At 40.1% G+C, this 25,171-nt stretch overlaps 1 long non-coding RNA gene across 2 annotated transcripts; it reads left to right on the top strand.

Annotated features, from left to right (window-relative positions):
• The first annotated feature begins 312 nt into the window (after window positions 1-312).
• LOC148343157 (uncharacterized) lies at window positions 313-19,964 on the top strand. Of its 2 annotated transcripts, XR_015845111.1 has the most exons (5): window positions 313-454; window positions 1,265-1,462; window positions 5,666-5,808; window positions 19,339-19,484; window positions 19,588-19,964. It is a non-coding gene; the product is annotated as an uncharacterized LOC148343157 (long non-coding RNA). The 2 variants fall into 2 exon arrangements; XR_015845112.1 differs by lacking the exons at window positions 5,666-5,808; window positions 19,339-19,484; window positions 19,588-19,964 and adding an exon at window positions 3,466-5,220.
• Window positions 19,965-25,171: the final 5,207 nt, after the last annotated feature.

Below are 25,171 nucleotides of genomic sequence, written 5' to 3'. Positions count from 1 at the left end.
ATGGCAGCGCTGCTGTGGATTTGACTTTAAAAAGCACCGCAGTGAATTTGATACATAAATGTAAGGTTCAGAAATCAGAAAGCATTTATACGGAGAATTATTAAGTTTAACAAGTAAATTCAAATATAATTCATATATTTAAGTCAATTTGTTAAAATATATTATTTACTTTTATATTTGCCCAATTATTATTCACACATTTTGATATTCTCATTTGAGTTGCACAATAAACTGAGCTAATGTGTTTATTTATCTGTTATTCTCATTTACTTGTACGTGCCTAGCTTCTGCTAGCTCCTGATTGGTTAGTGAGTGTCAGGTGGGAGAGTGTGTCAGGAAGTGTATGCTGGTTGCTACCGTGTGTTGAGTAAAAATCGTTGCTGAGTCAGTCTCCGTCCCTCTCTCTCATTTTAAGAAGAGCGTTCCATCAACCACCAATGGACCCTCGCGTTAGGTAACTGTCAAATGTCACTCACGCACTTTTTGAAGACGTTTTACAAAAAAAGTAACATTCAGCATTTTGAAATGACACTCGGGTAGTCTTGTTTTGCTTCATCATTCAAAGAGAAACGTCATCCGGTCAGTCGTGTATCATGGGATGAAATGTGCAAAAGCACTTTTTTGCTTGCTTTGTGTGTCCAAAATTTTGACAGAGCAAATATTTGAGGCATTTTTTATTTCTACTTTGTATTTATTTCTGTATGTTTACACATTATGGCTTTCCTTTTCTCGCAGTAAGCACCAACATTCATTGAAGACTTTTATATTGCCCATCCTAACTTCTCCAAATCATGAAGCCTGTCGATGTTGTAAAGTGCTGTTCAATAAGAAGAACAAGATGAAGAAAAGGCTTACATAAGGCCCACTGCGGGGGAATTCATTGGTTATAGCAGCAAACAATAATATACAGTATAAGGAAGTGAGCGTTATCAAAAGAAACCATTTGAGAAAATGATTCAGCGAGGAAATGATTCTGCCATCATCCACTTAAGTTGTCTTGCTATAAGTTACTGTGAAAAGCAACTAAAAGGCTTTTTGAAGGCAAAGAAATTGAATATATACAGTAAATGGACGCCAGAGTGGCCTTATCTCAAATGAGTAGCTAACCGTGCTTTTTCACTTACTGAAGACAAAAGTGCAGGCACACAAGCCGTGTGAAAAACCGCCACTGGTCATCATGCTTAAGCCTTATTTTTGCTCCTTCCCCCCCCACACCTCTCACCCCTCTCTCTACTTTGCTGTCACTGCTGTCGCTGGGAAGCAGAGGCGAGCCGAGAAGTCTCCATCAACTGCGGCGGACCCGAGGGACGAGGGAGCAATCACATTATATCTGCTGTCACACAAAGTCACTGTCAAGGTGTGCTGCTGGTGGAGGAGAGGAGCAGCACATGTGACGCCGGAGACCCAGAAATACCTCGGCTTCATCTCGGCCCTGCTGCCCCCCGGCTACAAGTCGAGCAAAGTGAGAGCCGCTGATTTCATGTAGACAAGCACCTCTCTCAAGATTTTACTGTTTTCACTTGTGACTGGAGGGAGCAATGCGGTGAACGTGGTGTTCACTTCATGCTCATTCTGTTAGTGAAGAATCTTTCGCTTTTAACAAAAGTTGCATGAATTGCATAGGGTCACACGATAAGTTATTTCCTCTCATTTTCACAGTACAGCATTTGCAGATTTAATTTTGGAACCTACCATCTGTTATTCGCTGAAAAAAAAAAGTCAGCTGTTTGCGTTTTTTGTGTTCAAGCCAAATGAATGATTGTGAAGCTCTAGAGCCGTCTGATAACATCTGGTTAAGGAAATATGTTGACATGAATTGAGGAGGGTTTTTTTTTAACATAATTAGTGCTTTGCCACAATCTTTTGGAATCTACAATCCTTTTGGGGGCTCGTCAAATCCACACCGATGTTCGCTATTCCCACCAATAATGAAAATTGCATGAATTTAAAATGTGAGCATTATATCTTTCCAATAATGGCCTTTAATACAGTGATATGAAAAAAATGAAAACATAATATTAAATAGTTGTGACAGTCAAATATTTACTGCCAGTTTATCAACATTGGACTCTGTATCACAGTAGAATATTATATAGTTATTATTATTATGATATTGTCAATGCAGCAGTTAAAAGAATAACATTGCCAGCTATGTACAAAGCTGTTTGCTATTAAGATTATCATAGAAATTAATCATACATGACTCATCATGTTTTAATCCATGCTGATCGGATCCTGACGTTGGAAAAAGGAGGCAGACTAGAGCATTAGCCATGGATGACTCCACTGAATTAATATCTCCTTTATTTCCACCATGAAGCCGATTTCAGGCCTTGCCATTGCAAAATGATGATAACTTGAGTCAATTGCTTAAGATTTGTGTTAAATACACCATAGATGAAGAAACACAACTTTACTCATCAATTTAATATACAAGTTATCTTGGTCATTTTATTTTAAATTAATTTAAATTTGATTTTTTTCTTTTCATTATGTAGCGCCCTCTATTGGCCAGCCGCTAAGTTCCATATTTTTTGTGATATGTGGATTAATAATCACCAGAGAATCCTGCAAATATCTGTGACAGACGTGGGATAAAAAAAAAAGTGATTTATTCAACCCACAAAAAGTATCAATAAAACATCATGCTAGATAATATGGTGCTATTTTTTTCTAACAATACAGATACAGTATCACGATACAGCAATTTCAGTGTTTTGTAGAAACACAAAACAAAATTGCTGTGGCACGTGACATCTGACACAGCACATTCCCACCCAGGTGTTCTAATAAAAGGAAATGCTTGTTAAACATGAACCACGGCTGATGAAACTGCAGTGCAATGCCGAGGTTGCAATGAAGAGCAGTGTATAACACACGCATTTTGCTGACCATGTTATGTGTGCGATGGTGTCTCAGGAGTTGAAGGGGGAAAAAAAAAGAAAAAGCTATATTGTGGTGCCATGCTGGAGATGGAATTGAATGTAAAGCTCTGGAGGAATGTGGTGTCACTTCACTCGTTCAGCCATGTCTGTGAATCAATTCATCACTTTTTTATATCAGTCTTGTCAAGACTCGGGTTCTGTAATCTCTGCTCTCTCGGCATGGAGACGTTTTCTTTTTCTTTTTTTTCTTAGGTTTGTGGCTGGTTGAATGTAGGAGTGAGAAAAAGATATGGGCAAATAAAACTGGTGCGAGTTGGATTAGTTACAGTTCGCTATCAACATTAAGTTAATTGTACAAATTTGCAAGATGTTAATGGTTACATGAACCTTTACCTTATTTTGTTAAATCTGCTATCTGTTAATTGGAAAGTATGCAAACATTCCCAAAACCCTTAAAAACTTTACAAAATGGAATACAAGACCACTTTAATTTCTTGGCAGTGTCATCCATTTTGTGTGTTTGGGGTGTTACTTATGTTTGTTACATGATAATGACAGCTGGCTTTCGATTATTATTCAGCGCGTTAACATCCTACAGTGATTGGCAGTTCGACACGCCTCGGACCTTTGGCTCAGCCTTGCTCCCATGGTACCAGCATCCCACCTTGCACTCCATCACTAGTCAAGTGGAATCACCACCACTGCCCCCCCAATGTACAGAGAGGCTGTTTCATGTCTGGACTATCAAGTGATGTGTGAAAGTTTCTCTATGCACTGCCGAACAACTTACACATATTTTATTCTTTTTTGCTTTATCAACACAATTAGCTCAGCAATGCAACCAAGAGTCGTGTTGTTATAGCTGATAGGCCATACATATCCATTAAGTGGGAATAAACAATTTGTGCTGTCATGCATTTGTTCTGCCTCACTTCCTGGAAGCACATTTACATGTTGAAATATTATACCAACAAGTACAGTAATTGCGTGCTGATAGATAATGGCCAAATGCAAAACAAGGTGACACTTATTTTCTGTGTATGAAAATGAGACCACATGGTATTATCCATCTGAGTTTGCATCATTCCATTGGAGGCAGCCATGCTTTAAACACGCACTTCAGTTATAAACAGAAACATACTTATGGATGCTTCGCATATATTTGTCAATGTTGTATATAAAGAAGTTTGTATTTTGTTTGTTTTTCTTTGTTCAAATTACAAGCTACTAATCATGTAAACACACATGTCACTAATGTTTGGAGCTAGCTTTCATTTTGCTAACATATTGATTTAATGATGTACATTCCTACAATCTGTAAGTTAAGTTTGATAATGATTATATCTAATGTGAGAATCTGCTTGCTATTAATGACTAAGGCTATTAGCTACATTACTCTATACTGTCATTTTCACTCAATATACATATCTGGTAGCTTTTACCTGTTAAGTTAGCTAACATATGTCTAGCATTTGTGTTAGCTGTACTATATGTGCTAGCTTTAGCCAACTATATAGCTGACCTAGATAGCAAATGTATAGTAAAAATGTACAAATTGCTGGCTGTTAACATGTTTCATTAGCTCATTTATAGTTGACAATTTGTTTATTTGTTTATTTATGGTGATAACATACAGCTTTTATGAGATTGCAACAAACTAGCATTCCTTATAGGCCTTCGTTGATATAACCATTTGATTTAACTTTAACTTGACAAAACAAAACAAAGCAGAAATGATGAACTGCATTATAGCTTACTATTCTCAACATCGTAAGTCAAGAATCGTAATCTTACTACTTTTTTCCTAGATTTTGAACCATGCGGCTAATACAACAGTGTAGCTTTTCTGTGGATTTTTCTACCATCGGAAGTCGCGCTCTATAGTTCAGAAAATATGCTAAATTAATCTCAATTTTTTTTCTCTTGGGTCTGTTCTGTTTTAATTAGCAAAGTTGTTGTCATGTTTAAAGGCTTTGTTTTAACAATCTGTTTATGTACCTTTATGTGCATTCAAGGTACAAAATCGTTCTGTACATGCAGTAAACAACAAAAAATGTTCAACATAGAAAAATGAGGCTGATAGCTTGGTGCGGCTTGTATATAGTTTATTTATGTATTTATTTATTTATTTTCAAAGAGAGTTGCTGCGTCTTATATACATGTACGTATAGTTCGATACATACGGCACATGGGATTGTCCAGCAAATTAAAATTCCCCAGTGTTATGTTAAAGAAATGATTCACATCTAAGAGAACTCAATACCATTTCCGCATTGTTAACATAAATGTCTTTGTCCTATGTACATTTCCAGTGCACTTATTTTAGAATCTGTCTTTTCTGTATATGTTCCTCACATTTGCTATCTCTGTTTTAAATAAACAAGCATATCACGCAAAGCCAAAGTGTGCAATTCCATAGTGAGCGAGCTGCGAGTGGAAAGTAAAGTAGATCTCCACGTATCCAGATTGAAGTCCATTAGCGGTGAACCGAAAGAACACCCAGCATGACTCTCACCTGCTTGCTCTGAGACCCCCCAAGCAGGCCCACATCTCCACTTCCCGCACACACACACGTACCTACAGTGACCCTCAACTCTGAACTGACTACTCTAATAGGATGTGTCATGCATCTATAAACATGAATTCCATCTACATGTACCTAAACTGAACACGCGTGCATATGCATGCACAACATGCACAACACAGCAGGTCGTGTCTGTTTTCAATCCATCCAATCAGTTCATCCGAATGAAGTGTTTGTTTTTTTTCTCCCCAAATAGATGCAAAGTGGAAATAAATTTGTTTGGCAAGTGGAGAGCCGATGTTTCTTTGGACAAATTTGATCCTTTAATGAAAGTCATGGCAGCATCTTCAATCTGCAACATCCTGCTGGTGTAACGTGACCAAGTGACTCGTGCTACAGGTATGTGTTTATCCCAATAAGGAGGAGGAAGTGCGAATGAGAGAATTCTCGAGCAAGTGCTTTTTGGCATAATGTGTTCCATGTAGAAGAGAATCAAAGCAGCACTTTCTTTCCCACTAGTGCTCTTTTTCTCACTAATATTGAATAATATTAATTTTCAGCCTTAGCACTGCAGTTAGCCACCAAGTATGATGCTCTCAAATGAAATTTGAAGCCATTGGAGAGCCGCTCGATGGATATCGTGCATGTGCTGTCACCGTTAATCTATATTTCAAGTCTTGTTTGCGAAATACAACTTTTTTTTTTTTATTCTTTGTCATAGGCTCTTGTGTTGAATCCTCACTGGGCGTTTTTTCCCCAGAAAGCCCCAATGGCGAGTGTTTTAGATGGCAGCCAATGTTGCTTTTGTCAAATGACGCAAATGTTCGTAAAATGATGGTCGTCAGGTGTTTTAGAGACTTTTCTTGTCGCAAGGAAATTTTGAACTAAAAAACTCCCTTGTGAACATCTGACCACCATTTGGCGACCATTGTTGACCTTGAACTAACCCGGACCCGAACCAATTTTTCTACCTTTGCCAACAGTTAGAAATGTTCGCCTCTCTGGCTTAAAGAAATGTTCTAAATACGTCTTTATTTTAGTCATTTTGCTAGCTTGTGGATTTCATATTTGACTTTCGCAACTGTGACACCATCAGATACGTCATGAGTCAGTTATGGATGGATCACGTTTCAAAATTTCAAAATAAAATATTTTTTCGTCTCAGCTAGTTAATAAACCGGAAGAACAGTAACGTTTTCGTTCATCTGTCACACACCAGTTCGTGGCCCAGTGGTTGGATCACTGCAAAAAAAAAATAATAAATTCAAGTTTCCATGTGTTGCAATGTTACATTGCGCATTTGAGACATCACTTACTCTGGGCATGAATGCTGAATTTTAAAGTCCCAAAATACTTCACTTCAACCGGTTCTAAGGTTTTTTTTTTTTTTTTTTCCAGGAATGTATCTTATTATCTGTTAATTATTAGTTATGTTCCAAATACATGTAGGATGGAAGGAATACCGTGACTAAGATATGTTTCATTCTTATTCTTTTGTTGTCAAATGTCAATCAGTACCGCACTCAATGGCAGTCATTGATCTAGCTTGTTGTTATTGAACAGTAAAATTCACTTAGGTTTTCTAGACGTTTCTTGTAAATGCCGTGCAAAGTGTTTCCGTAATGAGCCTGTGAATTCGTAAAGAGGTTGCAATTGCATTATCCCAAATTTTTGGGGGGAGATTTGATGTACATTTAATTTCATGTAAAGTAAGCAGTCTAAAGCAGTCAGCCACCAACATCAAGTTACGGTTAATTGATCGTGTATTACTACTTTATTGACAGTAGGTAACTTTTTTTTTTTTTAACTCTTCTGTATGTCAGACAAACATTTCCATCCGTGGAGTGGCTCATTACGTGACGTTGTCATTAGAGTTAAGCGTGTTTTTGGATCTTCCGAATAGCATTGTTTAACTTATTCGTACACTCGATTGACTGAAACCAGACAAATTGTGCCAGACCTTCGAGGTTTCTCAACATTATCTAATGTGTTGGTGTTAATGACCGAACCTCACAGTCCCATTGCCGTTGTCGCCGGCGTCTCATCAAGCACTTAGCGGCGATAAAGACGGAGTATCACTCAGCCCTCACATCTCAAGTTCATCATCATCTAATGCTTGAAATGAATCCAAAGACACGAGGCGCGTAGTGTGCGCACATTTAGTAAGTTATTCAATTAACTAATGAGAAATGTCTCGTTAATAACTGATCAAGGATGGTCATTAAAGTATAATCTAATCGCTACGTCGCCGTGTATCTCCCACCCGTTCCCTTAAAAAGCGATCATTAGGATGCCAAAGTGCCATAGAGCTTGCGGCTTCGTGGCCTCCACAGTGTTTCATGAAGAGCAAATCAAAGTGCCGCCGTCGCTTTTAAGGTGCGGCAAACAATCACAGTTCCCTGACTGGTCGCAAGCAGAGCGGCAAGTGTGCTTAATGAGGTAGTGTATAGCTAGTCCTTTTGTTTTGCATATCTATTTGATATTCATGAAGTGTCCAAGCACACTGCCTTGACATGTGTCTCCATGGAGATAAATTATTGAGAGGTCTTTTGAGTGAGGCGCTTGAAAAGCAGTGTCCATTAATAATGAACCAGTCTGTGTACGCTTATAATTGTGTTATTTTCCCTGGAAAGTTGCGCACCCTTGGTGGCTTTCAAATAAACTTTGCCTTTGATATGTGGACAATAGCCAGCACTTATAGGAGCATGTTCTTTAAATGAGGCCATTAGGTGGATTTGTTTTCTTTTTTTTCTCGTTTTCTCCTTTCTGTGTTTATAACATTAAGTAACACACTTTGGATCAACATAATCTAGACTTTAGCTCAGGCGTGAGCAAACTACGAACCGGGGGCCACATGCGGCCCGTTAAACGTTTTAATCCGGCCCGCGAACTTGAAAAAAATGAAATGAATAGACCTGGTTATGGTTTTATTTTCTAAATGCTCTGGTTTTTCAAAGACATATATATTGTTGTTATGCTTTTGTTCACTTTCATTTAAAATTAAATGTATTTTTTTTTCTCCAATGAGGTGAGGTTACCAAAACACTCCATCCATTTGCTCCTCTGTCAAATTTTAGAACCCAGTGTGGCCAGCCAATCAGAAAGTTTGCCACCCCTGAACTAGCTGATACATAGCAATGGAAACTCCAAAGTTTAACTCCTAATTTTAAACTCCTAGAAGATTTTGCAGCCCCCCCCCCCAAAATGGAGCATATGAATGTAGCACATAACTGTGAAATAGCACTAGTTTCATCAGTCAGAAGTGTAAGCCTGTTTGTGACGTGCTGCTCCTGAGCCGCTTGTGTGAGGGGATTGGAGAAGACATGTGTAATGTGTGTGAAAGGATGTCCTGTGGCGTGGAAGCCAGCTTCTTCGGAGCCATGTCCTCTTAGCCGCCATCTTCCCCCTCACCTTGCATGCTCTTCCCGTTTCCTAATGCGTCTCATTTGGCCTTCAGACCCAGACAAAAGCAACTAAAACATCAACTCTTTGCCCGACGCCTCAGTCAAGTGCAAACATTCACCGTCTCGATTTGTCCCGTCGTCTTTCCATCCTTTTGCCCTTCTTTTCCCTCATCCTCAGTCAATTATACAGATGTCTAATGCCTTCTCCCTGCTGTAGGGAGCGGACAGAGCATCTATCAAATGTTTTTTTTTTTGGGGGGGGGAGCTGCCGATGATGAGGACAGGGGGGTGTGTGGGCAGAACACTCATTCCTCTGGGCTGGAAGGACGCCAGTCGGCTGGGGATCAAACCTTGGCCCTCGGCCCGGCAGCAAGCTTCCACAGCTCCTTCCCCTCCCTACCAGATCTGGGCCATTTCCATGTGGGCCAGCAGCAGGCAGGCTGCCTTTTTTTTTGCTGCTTTCTAATCTGTTGTTTGTTCTTGCAAGTGTGTTGCCGATGAGCACTAAAGGAAATAGACTGGAGAAAACATATCAGGAATACCAGCAGGTCCTCTGGGGTCCTAAAGGTGATGTTTGCCTGAGGAGCTCTGGGGACGAGAAGATGAAATGTAGGGTACATAAAGGCATTTGGACTTTTGTTGGGGTATGCATGCACTTCCATCCATTCTGCCCATTTTATGATGCTGTTGTTGATCTGCCAGTGCTTGGAAATACCAAATAAATTGAAACTGGTGATAATGGAAAGTGCAAAAGAAAACAGAGGATTTTTACATCCTCATAGGTTGGAGCGAATGACATCACTCTTGGCTTTGTATTTGGTCTTTCTCAACTTTTCAGGGATTGTTTCTGTGAGTGTTTTTCCATATGTTTTCTTGTCTGCTATTGTGTTCCCACACTTGTGAACATCATCACTGAGGACTAAGTACAGCCCCACTTCAGTCTAAATGGGAACTTATTTGAACTTTGATTGCTATCTCATAATTTATTGCTTGAAACGCTTTTGATGACAATGATTTAATACATCAAATGTGAATCCTAAAATACTCATGACTTTGCCTAACTCCCAGTGTAAATTCTCCTTCTCTTTTCACATTCTTCTTCTGTTTAACAGACCTTTTTGAGGCTGGCCCTTCGTTTGCAATAAGTGTCACCAAAAAAGCCGCAGAAAAACAAAAATGAAAAGTAGGGATACCACTTCTTAAAGAGGAACAGATAATGGAATGGATACCACTTCTTTAGTAGTGCACTTCTATTTAATACTGATTATTACAAGACTGAGACACCACATGGTCACACCCAAATTCCAATCAAGTTGGGTAAAACATGCATTAAAACAGAATACAGTGCATACACTACACAGACAAAATATTTAAACTGAACTTTGGTTTAATTATATGGGTGGTGATATTGTATCGATTTGTTTAATGGGCATCTAACAGCTAATAACGAAACAGCTTCAAGCAAAAGGACGTAGCCTCTCATTGGGAGAATTGGGAGCTAACTGCCAAATTAAACACTGCACGTTCAGGGAGAGAGCAGAATAGAGTGAAAACAAAAACTGCCCAAGGTAGATAACTCAAACAGAAATGCTACAAAGTGACACAAAGACAAGCACAAGACATGCACAGTAAAAATAACAGCCTGAAACGAAGGAGCCCGTAGATTTCCTTTTTCAATGCCAAGATTAATGGCAGTTTACTTGCGTGGCATTTTCGGCATGATAAGGTTGTGTGATTGCGCAGAGCAGATCTCAACTCAGTTTGACATACTTAAAAATGTGCAGATTTTATTTAATATTTATTAATTTTTATTTATTTAATTGAAAAATAAAATTCATGTCCAGTCAACACAACTGTGAAGCTCCATGAGTGATAAAAGTCTGTGAATAAGGCAGAATGTTTTTTAAGCCACAGTGTCGGGACTTCACAGTAGTCTTAGTAGCCAACATTTGTTTTCGCGGCTTCAAACTCAAAGAGAGTTTTCCTTAATTGAAGTCGGTTCTTTCGATGTACACTGTTTGATCGGACCAGAGCTGGGCACATTTGACCCTTTTTGTCACTCAGTCCCTCGCCCTACAGCCTCTATCTTGGTAAGGTTCCACCCTCGACCCGCCGGCCTTATTCATAAAAATTGTCAGGCCCGAACCCGGTCCAAGATGCAAATGCTCAGGTGATTGTGAGCAAGCGTGTTATCACGGTGACGCAGGTATGGTATTCCTTTTTCATAATCGCTTTATTACAGAAAACTTTAAAAGTGGCAGTTATTATGAATTCAACAGCTCCCACCAAAGTAACAGATTATATTGTTGTCAAGCAGACAATCCGACATCAGCACCCCATAATACCACTCGTCCTGGACCACACTGCAAAGAAGCTGTGCTCGAGAAAATAGGGTGCGTTCAGGTCAGCTGACTGGAAGTCTGCAAAGCTTTTTTTTGTCAGACAACACTGACTTTCTTTGCCAGGAAGCAGGAAAACAGGAGAAAATAAATGCGAATAAATCTCACCTCGTCAATACCTCAGCCAAGTTGCAGGAGCTGCAAGAGGTAAGGGGGAGTTCATAATCAAAACAGACTCAATATTTCATCACTTTGCAGAGACATTTTTGCCTGTCTGGGCCAATTTTGCTGACGGGAAATCCAAGCCTTCTGAGGGCAGCGTTCACAAGTAACTTTTTTTTCCACACAAAACACCGTCAGCCTTTCGGGGCTTGCGATTCTTCACACGTGTTTTTTTTTTTTTTTCTTAAGTCAAAAACAGAATGATGAAGTTACTAAAATGACAATCATGCAGCATTGCATTCGTTTATAGTAAAAAACCATCAACTACAAACAATTCTTAATTTAGATTAAATAATGTCAGATAAAAAATAACAGTTTGAAAAATAACCGATTTAATCTACTACATTTTATACTTTGGTCAGTGGCACAGTGATGTGCAAGATGCATAAAGTGGCATTCAATAAAAGTGTGGGTTAGAGAAGCCATTGCAACAAAGCTTTTGCTTCGCACCAAAGCTTCATGTTTACGATGTTGCCCATTATTAAGAACACACTACAAACACTAGAGCGACAGTTCTAGACAATCTAGTAAGAGCAAGGCTCAGTTGGCTCCGTAAAGGGCGAAAAAAGGTCAACATATTCTCCTGCGCAGTCACTGAACAGTTGGATGAATTCATATAGCAGACTAAGTTGCGTGTCTATGTGCCTGCATCTTTATCTTTGAGTTATTTGTCAACGGTTAAGTCATTTTGTAGGCATCAGCGTTTATTGTTCATTGAAATATAATATTTACTTTAATTCTTAATTTGTCTTGACAGCCACTATTGTGACAAATGTGTTTTTCATAAATTGTTTCATACCATTTTTTTTTTTTTACTCACTCACATTTTTTTATGTAACTCATTTACTACCATTGACGGCTAAAGACGTCAAAGATCTATTTTTTTTTTTTTTTTTTGGCTGGTAGCAAATTTAATGACATATAAACCTGTTATCATCATTGAAAAAAAATGTGCGTAGATCCCTAATTTTTGGGTGGTAGCCTTCGAATTGAAAAACGGAGTATACTATATCAAATATTCTATTCAAATGTGAGTGGCACTGTGCCAAGTGGTCCGCATATCCGCCTCACAGTTCTGAGGTTGGAGGTTCGAACCGGGCTCAGGGTCAAGTCAGCTGGGATTGATTCCAGTCCTCTCACTACCCTAATGGGAATAAACAGTATAAACAAAATGGATGGATGCATTAAAATGTGATTAATTGATTCCAAAGCCTCTACTTAATTAGATTTCTTTTTGTCTTAACTCCACCAATAATAACGATGTCTTTCTAAACACCAAGTCGTACATTTCACTTGAGTGCAGCAGTGATCTATGCTGCAGTCCAGACTCCCAACAAGTCAAAGGCTAACAAGTGAAAGGCTAGATTCTGTGTGGGTGAACGTAGCAAAGCCGAATCAATACACATGCACACTGTTACCACGGCCTGCTGGAAACATCGCCGCCGCGGGCTGAGTGTCGAGGTTGTGTGTTTGATGGTGATGGTGCTGTTGAGACGTAGCATGCTGGAGGTGGACACAACCCTGTGATGAGAGTGAAATAACGATCTTGGCATCCCGGCGGTTTAGTTAGCCCTGTAACCTCTGTCTACGAGTACTCAACTAGTCTTGCGTGTGTGTGGGTTTGCTTATGTCTGTACGTGTGTGCGTGTGTGCTCACAGGCGTTAGAACGGCAATGGAAGTGCACAGGGAGATGGCAATTCCCATCTGCCAGTCTGACCTGCAGGTTAGCCGCTGTACTTCTGCCTGACCAGCTGTAAAATTAGGAGCAACCAAGGTGCTCTTTAAAAACAAGGGCTCGCATCCAAAGCTGCGCCTCTCTCGGGTAAATAATTCATATTAAAAACATCACTCACCAAAGCACTAAAATATGCCCAGGGCTCTGAAGAGCCCTTGACGTGCCAAGTCAGTGGATGCTTGTTTTAAAATGCATTGACAGCAATGATACTTCTGAAGAGACACCAATGTTTTCACATAGAAATTTTGTAACGAGTGGTGTAGAAAGTTAAAAACTACACTTGTTTAGAACTCATTTCTGGGAACTTGTGCATCAAAACTCCAGAGTTATGAATATGACCACCATGCCTGTGATGTGATGATAAAAAAATTTCAATCCTTATATATACTTTCAAGGCAATACAATGGGACAAAGATAATTCTTTTTTTTGTATATGCTCGGATAGATGACGGTTCACTTAAAACAGGAAAAAAATGGATGAACTAATGAATAGTGTAACTTTATTTCAGTTGTGTCCAATATTTTACCGATAAAAATCCACCTGAAAATCATTTGCCACAAAATAACTTTGTTTTGACTAATAACAATGTTTAAGGTGCATTTCTTTTCAAATAAAATAGATATGTATGTATAATTTATCAATTTGTGTATTCATTTATTTTACTGTATTTATTTATTAATTAATTTATACTGCATACACTACCGTATTTTGTATAATTCTGAAGCCGTTAGGTGGTAAGTATCGATTTAGTTAATTAAAATGTCATTTTAATTCCTTGTGAGAGCAGGCTCGCATTGGATTCCCACCTTTTGCATTTTTTTAATCATTTTGAATTATACTGGACACACTCATATGTGCCGCTAAAAAAATCAGTTTAGCATACCTTCATGCAGTTCCTTAACTCCTTTTAAACGTATTGTTGGCCTAATTGCATACAGTAGTTAGTTGCGTCGTATTTCAGTGTGTTGGGCAATCAAGAGAAAAATGTTTGTTTTGTTTTAGCAAGTGCATTTGTATTTTTCTTGATTTGGTCACAGTAAGTTAAAAATGACTTTGCCGGTTGTGCTATTGGGTTTACCGTATGGCACTGCAATCCGTGTGGCGCAACCAAGGAAGTACATCAGTTCTCATTTTCCTCCTCTGGAGAATGTACTTGGAAAAGAGCGAGGGAACAATACTTCTTTGTCTCCAATCTGGCTTTGCCGCTTACAAATGGATGAGGTTTGACTCAGCAAAAGAGCAACGGCAGGAAGATCACAAAGCTTTTGCGAATCCACAAATGAATCATGCATGAAGTATAAACCATCCATTCTGGCTACGGGACATGAGTTAGTGTTGCACCGTGCGAACGCTATATGAAGCTTTCAGTGGACCGCTAAAATAGGTCAATAGATTGTGTGTACGCCTAATCTGTGATCAGATGTTCTCATCCAAAGCTATTAATGTGCTGATCCACTAATTGGGTGAGCTGGCTCTCTTAATGCAATGGCCTCCTAAATGTGTCCATCCCAGTAATTTAATAATGGCCATTTCATGCTTCTCTGACTTTTCAAACAGCTTGCTCGGGGCAGCTACGGGGACTGCTTATTGATCGGAACTCCCCGGCCTGCCTGGTCTCGGCCGTGGGTGAGAGAGGGTGAGGAGGCTGCTTCCCAGAGTCCAGATGCACCCAGAGTGTATCGCCCTCCCCTGCTCCCCCCCCGTCTTCCCTCCTCCTAACATGTTGCTCAGAATCACACAAACAAGCATGGGCACAACTGGAGACATAACGTAGCGGACAGCACTCCCACGTGATCAGCGAAGCAGTTGGGTGCTTTAAATACAATCCGGCAAAGATGCCACGGGACCACTTCATCTGTTATCTCATTGGGGTTCCTGCATGCACAGCTCTGTGTATAGTCCTGCTTGCCTGTGCGCGAGGAGTAATGAGGAGCGGGCCGAGGAGGGGAGATAAGAGGAAGAGTGATGGGGGTCAGGCTGCAGAGTAGCTGGCAGCCCTTACGGACCTCACACGCCCCCCCCCCCCCAAAACCCCCCACCCTGACAGGCTGTCCAGGACACAGTTTGTTTGCGCAAGGTGATAAATAATTTGTCCTGCACTGACATGGATGAATGTGGCCCTTATCCCCTGTTCCTCCCTCTGCGTTTGGACACGCAAATGTTTGACCCAACGAATGGTGAGAGCTCTATGGTGGAATACTGAGCACCAGGAAACTAACCACCTCCCGTGAAATGACCTTTTGCCCTTATAGGCGTGCTGAATCCATTCTTAGATGTTGCTGTCTTTTTTTTTTCGTTTTTTTGCTCCATATATTCTAAAAAAATAAATAAAATGCAATCTAAAAAAATGTTTTCTTAATCTCTATTCCATAATCACTATAATGGGAATTTTATAGAGTGGACAATATAGTTAACTCTATTTGTTTATATTTTTTTTTCAGAGATTGAAATATACCTGCAACAGGACTAATAATCCCGGTAATGAGCATAAAACTGCTTTCAGTGAATTTTTGTTGTAAAAACTCATCTTGCGACAACATGCACACGCGACTCGAATCAGCTGATTTATTCCTGGCCAGTGAACACGTGTTTGCCCATAATGCGAGCGTATGATTAAATGCTTGCATCATAAACACCACAGTGGTGACAACGTCTGGTTTATGAGATTTGAGCTGTGTTTGTCTGTTGATCACGCTCGCTAATTAGAAGTAATTGCGATAATTGGAGAGTTCGTCGTGAAACTGATTTGCAGCAAGCGTGGCTCTTTTCGGCCTAATTTGTGGAAAGTTCTCTCTTACTTTGGGGCAAAACTGCATAACGCTCAAACGACTCAGCAAATTAAAAGGCTCTTTCGCTCCTTTTCCATTTTTTTTTGTCTTCACCGGGGTGTTTCTTTTCAAACTACATTATTAGAGGCTCTTTAAAATATCTAAGATGTTTCTTGTTTCAATAATTAAACAGTGCACAGCTAAGGGCTCTCGTTATAACTCTTAATGTGCATGCCCTATGGCCTTTATCTTTGATCTTTCATGCTAGTCGGAGAGCTTTTGCATAATTTTCCACCATAACAAGAAACACTTGAGCTGCTATATCCTTTCACGCGTCCTCCCACACGCTCTCGCCGCTCTCTGTTATGCTCTTTCGTACAGTAAAACAGGGAATGTTTTCTGAGGTGAGACCGATGTAGGAAGCTTAGTGCGGGGCTCGGATTCTGACACTGCATGTACAGACGCTTGTGTTTGCATCATGTGGTTTGAGTGGGAAGATGTCTGCATCTGTAGTTTTGGGACAGCTATTCTCGGCCAATGTAGAATGGAAGGAGGGTCCAAAAATCATTTATTTATTTGTATTTATTTTACAAATAATAAATCAAACAACGATTAAACATTCTTCCACTAGATGGCAGACTTTTTTTGTGATGGTGTGGAAGATTTGTTCTAACGTGAATTATGTGCCTTGGTTCCAAAAAGGGTGGGAAACTTTAGTGGGGGTAGTCATACTGAATATCGTTCTAGAAGCTTCAAAAATATTATATCATCAGGATAATTATCATTCAAGGCAAATTCACCAAGGGAAGCGCTGTGAAGATCGTTAAAAAAAAAATGTGTTTTTTGATGGGACTCCCGTCCAAGACTAGGCTCTACATAGTTAGGCACTCGTGCACATGGCATAAAAACTGGTGCGTCTTCATTTTTCGCGCTGGGGCAAGTCTAGTTTACCGTGATTGTGAATTTGGCAGACTGCGCCATGCTAGGCATTGTGAAGCAAGGGTGTTTTCTCTTCCACGCACCTATCAATTTTGGTAGCAGACTAGACCTTAGACCAGCTAAAATCAGGTCCAAGTTGCGGCGCGTATGTGGTGGATTGTATAGTATTTCATTCAAAGATATAAAATCATTGTACATCTCGCTAAATTATTATAGCTATCAATTAATTGAGGGCATTATTATTCTTATCATCTTTATTCCATTTACTAAAACACGCCCGTGGGCTGCTACACAGGTATGCGGGTAGAATGGGGTCGGGGGAGGTCACACGTAGACAAAAAAATCCGTCCATCATCCAAACCGCTTATCCTCATAATCAGAAAAACACTGAACAGAGGATGACTTTTATTCCTGGAAGGAGCCCAAACGATTTCATTCCACGTATCATGGGCTGAGACCATCATAGGTTCTATCTGCGATGAGTTAGAAATATTGTACTTTTGAGAACTAAATAATTGATCATGCAACACACAAAATTATACGACTATGATAATTACTGTACCGATGGCAAGGCTGATTCATAACTACCGTGCACTGCCAAAGCAATGGTTTTGGCTCATTAGCATAACAGCATGTGCCCTGTAGTCACAAGTTCAAGACAAGTTAATGTGGAGGTACCGGTACACTTTCTTATTGGGCTAGAAACATGTGTGATTACTTCGTCTGCTTTACAGTACACCACAGGGGGGGTCTCCAATCTAAAACGTGAACCGCAAATTGACCTGACACGTCTTTAATCAGCACTGATTTACTGCATGTCATTGGCGATCATTATGCACGACCAGTACACAGAACAGTAGCTTTTTATGACACCTCCAGGGTCTTAAATACATTCATTCATGGCACATGCATCTGTAAATCCTTTGTTCCTTAGTAGTAGTAGTCACACTGACCTTCATGGGCATAATCAAAAAAAATTAAACTAATGGCATGGATATGGAAATTGTTTGCTTCATGAAAGAAGGCCAGTAGTGCAAAAAAAAACATTATATTTTTAATTGGCCCAACAATGATTATAAAAAAAAACTTACAATTTTGTAAATGTTAAATAGCATTAAGTTAATGGCAGCAAAAATTTCCATCTTCATGTCAATGACATTGCAGCAATTTCAATAGTTGCAGAAAAAAGTTACAACTGCTTTAATTTATAAAGCCATGTGTAGTTTTGCTTCATTAATTTACCATCTGTTTGCTTTTTGGTACACACTGTGTTGCCATAAAAGGGTGAATCTATGGGTCCATAACTGGCACGAGCATAATATTAAATGGTTGATGGGCCCCAATAGGATAATTTTACAGGGCATCCAGAAACTCCAGCCATATTCTTAATATACACATATTGTACAAATAGAAAATGTATTTACATTATTAGTAGTAACACAGTTTGATATCATTGGCATTCTCCAAGGTTTTGTTGTCTGCATCGCGGTGTCGTTCTTTATCTATTTCTCTGAGCATTTACGTTGAACTGGCTGATGCTTCGAACAGCAGGCCCACACAGACCAAAGCACTGGCGATGGTGGATTATTCTGTTGAATAATTCAAAGGCAAATTCCCCATTGAAATGTGTAAAAAGGTCCCTCGCTGGGTTGAAAAACAGAGAATACAGTTGGAAGTGACAACAAAGGTTCAACTTCAAATAAAAGCCCCATCACTTTAGCTCATTTGCATTGCAAGTAACCTATTTTAACATTAGACTTTTGTTGTGGCCTAAAGAAATTAATGATGTTAAAAAAAAAAATGAAAAGCTGATATTCTGCGGGTCTTGTGTTGTTGACTATTATGACACACAAAGCAAAAGATTTGCACCACAGGGTGCTTGGAGAGTGAGCTTATTTTGCTTTTGTTTCTCAAAAGTTTACAGCAAATCTTGCTCAAATAAAACAAGACCTTGCCATGTTTCATAGTGTGATGTAACGCTGAGCCAAGATCGACTAAATAACAACGTAGGGCGTGTTTCTGTCTGCTCGTTGGTATTATACTTGATGTGAAAGGATGAGTTTGCTAGATTTGCAAGTCATGTATTTATGTGCTACATCTATTTAGCATGCAATATTAATATTCTATGTTAATGTGATCTCAATGAGTCGTCATCAATTTGCTCACCTCGGCAAATAGTTGCTCAAGAAAGATGCGTGTATGATCAATTGAGATACTCATGGATAAATTATGCTGGCATGTTTTGGTTTTGTTTTTTTCTCATTAAATATTATCATAGTCACAGTCATTAGTCAAAAATTTTGCATTTTACATTTATTCACCAGTTACTAAACACAGAGGAACCTCAAAAGTAAGATGGAAATATGTTCGAAGTCACAATAACTTGCATAATGCTTTGGGCGACCTGAACACACCTCATGAATCCTTTTTGAGACTTCTGCCATTTTTCACTCTGCGCCAGGGTGAGTGTGGTGTTCCTGCGTTTATAACCTTTTTTGGACCTCCTGTGTTTCCATACAGAGCTTGGGCTGTTCCCGCTTTTCCTTCCTGGCCACGCCCCTGAGGCGTCAGGCTCCTGCTCCTGCGCACCTGCAGCTCATCACGCGCAGCCAGATTAAAGCTCAGCGTCGCCGGGAATCAGGGAGATGATTCCTGCTTACGTAGTGGTACCACTGCACTGGTCTTTGCTTGTAATGATTTATCTTGCGTTGTATTTTGTTCAGTTTGTGCTAACCTGTCTCCGTTTTTGTTCTTCTCGTCTGCGCGAAGCTTCCTACCGACCCGACCAAGCACTTCCTCACCGCTGCTTGCATATTCTTCGGCTTCGGCTGACTCAACCCTTAGTTCCGAAAGATTCTGGACACCTTGCCTCACCTCCATTCCCTCACAATAAATCCTTCCCCATTGCCTTTTCTTACTCTGCTTGCTCTTGGGTCCTCTTTTCACCTCCTTGGTTGATACCAACCTTAACAGTGGGAGCAGGGGCACCAGGGGCAACATCAGAATCAGAATAAAAAAATCCCTTTATTGTCATTGTACTCAAGTGTGCAACGAGATTAGAGAGCTCCCCTCTCCAGTGCAATACAACAATAATTCAGATAAATATATAAATTAGATAAATAAGAGAATAGTTAGTGCAATGGAAAATAATACTGAATAGGATATATAAAAACACATCACGTTGCTGTTCTGCAAGGTAAGGGTGGTCGTGTGTGTGTGAGAGAGTTTAGAATGGACATGGCTCTTGGAAAGAAACTGTTTCTCAGTCTATTGGTCCTTGATTTGATGCACCTGTAGCGCCTGCCAGAGGGCATCAGGTCGAACAGGTGTGAGTTTGGGTGGGTATTGTCTTTGACGATATTGAGAGCCCTTCTGAGGCACCGGGCGGTGTAGATGTCCGACAGTGAGGGGAGAGGGCAGCCAATAATCCTTTGCGCTGTTTTGACCGTCCTCTGGAGCCTCACTCTGTCCGCCTCAGTGCAGCCGCTGTACCAGGTGGAGACACAGTACGTCAGCAGGCTCTCGATGGACGAGTGGTAGAAGGCCAGCAGCAGCTTCCTGTCCAGGTTGAATTTCCTGAGGACTCTCAGGAAGTGCAGACGCTGGTGGACCTTCTTTACCACTGCTGTGGTGTTGTGTGTCCAAGAAAGGTCATCGGAGATCTGTACACCCAGGAACTTGAACGTGTGGACCCTCTCCACACACACGCCTTCGATGCAGAGGGGGGGCGGCACCGTCTTGTTCCTCCTGAAGTCGATGACGATCTCCTTTGTTTTTGCAATGTTGAGTTGCAGTCTGTTGTCCTCGCACCAAGCCGTCAGTCTCTGGACCACCTCTCTATAGGCTGTCTCGTCATCTTCCGAGATCAGACCGACCACTGTCGTGTCGTCAGCAAACTTGACGATGGTGTTGTTACCGTGGGCCGGGCTGCAGTCGTAGGTGTAGAGGGCGTAAAGGAGAGGGTTCAGCACGCATCCTTGAGGGGAACCGGTGCTCAGCGTACGGGTGGAGGACGTGTAGGGGCCGAGCAACACAGTCTGGGGTCTGTTGGTCAGAAAGTCCTTAATCCAGATGCGTGTGAGGTAGGGCTGGGCGATATGACCTCAAATCAATATTGCGAGAAATTGAGCAATTTTACCTCGATAACGATAAATGCACGATAAATTCCCCCCGTGAACGAAAATCTAAATAAATGCAGGAAATGCATATTGACTGTTTTTTTTTATTGACCAACTGGTACACATTACTTTCAATGAAAAATAAAAGTACAAAAATCATTTGTATAAACATTCCAAATAGGTTGCTTTGCATGACTTGAACAATGTCACAAAGAAAAAGGGTACCTCTTGCAAAATCTTTTTCTGCAAATAGATTGCGCCAAGATGCTCTCATGATGTAAATAATGTCAAATAAAAAAATGCCAAATAAAATGAAAGAAAATGTCAATGCAAGCCAAATAAACATGTGTGCATCATCTGGGAAAATGTGCCGTCTCGAGTACTCTGGTGCGCAGTTGCCACTTGTCATCTATGTAATGCACAGTCAGGCTCAATCAGGGATCCATGTTGCGACCCGACCACAAGTCGGATGTAGATGCAAAATGCTTGACATGTCTAAGCTCCCGGCCCGATGTAGTCCATATCGGGAAATACGGCTTTCATGAAGCGTTTAAATCCTGTGCGCGCCACTGTAACTAGAGGAGCTAAATCTTTAGCCATGTGCTAGGCTATCATGTTCACCTCTGAGATGTTTTCTCGTTTGGTATCGCCTCCGTTAATGGGCTGTTGTCACTTGTCGAACCTTGCTTCTCACTTTGAACTTTCAGCACAGCATGGTTGTGTTGTGGGTGGTGAAAAAGCTTCTGGATTTGTCCGGGATGATTGTGTTGAATGCCGAGCTGTAGTCCACAAAGAGCATCCTTGCATAGCTCTGCTGTTGTTCCAGGTGGCCCAGCACAACATGCAGAGCAGTGTCATTCTTTGAATTTTGGAGCATATTAAAGTCCTTAAAATAGAAATTTGTTTAGCAATAACAAGAACAATGTGACAATGACAGTTTAAGAAAGGAATTGATGATTTGAATTTTTTTAAACAAATTATTTAGATTTTGCATCTACGTCAGGCATCTTCAAATGGTCAGTAGTGCACATTTTATTTTATTTTATTTCTCTTTACACATGTATTTAAAAACATGTTACTGAAAACATTGTGCAGTCATTATTTTTAATCATATTGTGAAATTATAAAACTTGGAGGACAACCAACCAGCATGAAGGTATATACTATTTCAACTTTCAGAATTTCCACACTATACGATACAGTGCTGTACAGTTTTATACAGTTCCCACGTCTGCCAAATGCCCTCTCTTGTTTCTATGTTATATCACAGTGTGAGACTTATTAAGGAACACACTTCTGGGCAGAACATGAAGAAGAAAAAAACTTAAGTGAGGCCTCTTCAGTGTATCTAGAGACCAAAGGCACCCTTTGAACGGCTCTGGGCAACATATACTATATGGCCCCTTATGTCCCGCTACGGCCTGCGAATTGGCAGACATTGCAAATCATTTCTTATGGAAATATGTAAAGGCACTAAATATAGACGTATGTTGGGCAGCGGCCGTACCATCAAAGCATCACACTCTTGGTGCCAGTGGTGGAGTTCAATAAGCTGAAGAGATGAAAGCTAATGAAAGGCAAACATTGAGGGGAGAGGGGCGAGGAAGAAGGTGGGGGTGGTGTTTGAGTGAGGGGAAGCGAGACGACGTATGTGCGAGATGTTGTCTCGTGTGGTCCAATCAAGCCACAGGATATAAGAGCAGTCAATAGAGGAACATGAAAGGGAGCTCACAATGGAGGCGGTGTGGTCTGAAACACAACTTTGCAATGTGTTTAGCCTTTTTTTTGTCTTGTTTGTGAGTAAGTGTGTGTGTGTCGATACCGCGCCGCCCCATTCATTTCTTCTCCGTAACAGTTTGTAGCCAGCGACACATGCCTGCTGACCTCACGGCTGCACATTATGCTGTTGCTGCTTCCCATGGAGTCTCATGGGTGCAGTGCACGATGTTCCAATCAAGGCGCCTTAGATCATATATTGTACATATCAGCTATACTGCAGCGGCTGGATGCCGTGACAGCGTCTGCAAATCAGCCAGATGGGGAAGAACAGACTCATTTGATTTGCATATTGCCATTACATCTCTGTCTTTATTTGAAGCGGGTACGCTGCGTAATTGTACACCTACTTTCGAACCTACGGCACAGTGTGAGTCAACCGCTGGTACTTTGTGTATGTGTGTATATATATATATATATATATATATATATATATATATACATATATATATATATTAGTGCCGTCAAGTCATTATTTTTTAAGTAATTAATCACATAAGAATTCCATGATTAATTGCGATTAATCACATTTTTCAACTAATATTTTTTGCAAAACTTGTAACAGATATTTACTTGAATAATATCTCGGAATTGATGCTAAATGACCAAATATGAAGTATATTTAATTCAGAGACTGTTCTAATAGCTTTCTTTGATTCTTGAATACGATCTAAATAAAGACATCTTTACAGGCATTTTTCTCCCAAAACTGCCCCCAAGCGCCATACTCCAGCCATGTTGGTTTGCAAGGCCCAGTGGTAACTTGAACACGGTGTTTTGGTCTGAGATGTGCTAAAGATGTACAGCTAATATGGCACAATATTTGCACATTTTGACACCCCTAATATATATATATATTTATATATATATATATATATATATATATATATATATATATATATATATATATATATATATATATATATATGGAGAGAGAGAGAGCGAGAGAGAGAATTTTTTTTTTGTTCTGATTTGTTTTCTTACGTCAATGGGTTTTTATAACCTACATCTTTCATTCATTCCACTGTTACCATCATGAGTTACATCATCAATAAAGACTAATGAGGCCGTTCCGAAAGCAGCCAAGCTACGACATGACCTCCATCACATTTCACCAATGAGCTTGTTTGTTTGGATCATAAGCAGATCCTTTCCTTCGCTATACTTTGGCTTTTCCATCACTTTGGTAGAGGAGGTTAATCTTCAATCTCATCAGTCCATAAAACAGTGTGGCAAAACTTTATTGGCTCATCTATGTACGTCTGAATGGCATGTGTATTTTTTCTTCCAATGTCTTTATTGATGAAGTAACTCATGCTGGTCGCGGCAGAACGAATTGTGAAGTCTACAAAACCATTTGGTCTGGCAATTTACGTAAAACTCTTAATTTATGGAGGGAAGCTTCATCATGTAACAAGATAAAAGTTATGATCCAAATCACACTGCCAACATAAGAAGGGCCTTGAGCAAAGGGAAACAGCGGAAGCTCACAGACTGACCAATTCAGTCGGTCATAAAACCAATTTTACTTCCTGCGGAGACTGAGGAAACCTTCAGAAACAAACAAGAACTGAAAGAGGCTTCAGTAAAGGCCTGGAAAAGATTTTTCAAAGAAGAAAGTGAAAACACTAAATTTCAGGACACTTCTCACTCCAAAATGCTGTTTTTAAGTAAGAAGTCGTCATTATCGTCACATTTGGATCACTTTTTATTAAAAACTGTCTTCTGTAAAAGCCTCCTAAATGATCGTCAAGAATGTTCTAATAAAACGGTCCGATTCAGTTCAACCAAATTCGAGTTCTGTCCCCTAATTGAGGAGATCAGATCATCGTCTTGCATCAGCGTATAACTAATTGCCTGACCAGACTTATTACAGCTACAAGTTTGCAGGTAAGCCACGCCAACAGGCTCCCCGTAAATGCATACATCTTTCTCTACGCTCATGACGGCACTAATGAAGTTAAGCCTTCCTTATTTTTATCCTCTATCTCCCATCTTGCTCGTCTGGTGCCGGGTCAACTTTGCTGGCTGCTTCTGTGAAATGTCTTGGCCCCTAATAGCTTTTATAGTAGATTCAATTCAGCTACACGACGTCATTTTAGTCATTATGTCTTAAGGACATTTGGAATGCATTTACTCCATTGGTCTTAAATACGGAGCTGTCTGTTGACCAGACACACATGCCCGCTTCAAGCAACGAGGAGTATTTGGCTGATATTGTGCGACGACATACTTTTAAGAATAGAAGTCACATTGCGATAAATAAAAAAATAAAAGAATGACTGTCAACGAGGCACATTGGAGGCAGCAGCCTAATTTATAGACACTGACAGGCCTATGACATCATTTACACAGCAGTAACAGTTATCAGACTAAATGTTCATGACAACACAGATTGCCTATTAACAGGAGAATGGCTGTGCTTTATTGTTCTGTTGAAGCATGTGTGAGCGTTTGTG

Source organism: Idiotropiscis lumnitzeri, chromosome 1 (assembly GCF_059441095.1).
Source record: "Idiotropiscis lumnitzeri isolate Australia: NSW breed Sydney's pygmy pipehorse chromosome 1, RoL_Ilum_1.0, whole genome shotgun sequence".
Taxonomy (NCBI): Eukaryota; Metazoa; Chordata; class Actinopteri; order Syngnathiformes; family Syngnathidae; genus Idiotropiscis; species Idiotropiscis lumnitzeri.
Note: the sequence above shows the minus strand (reverse complement) of the source record. Positions and strands in the feature narration are given on the sequence as shown.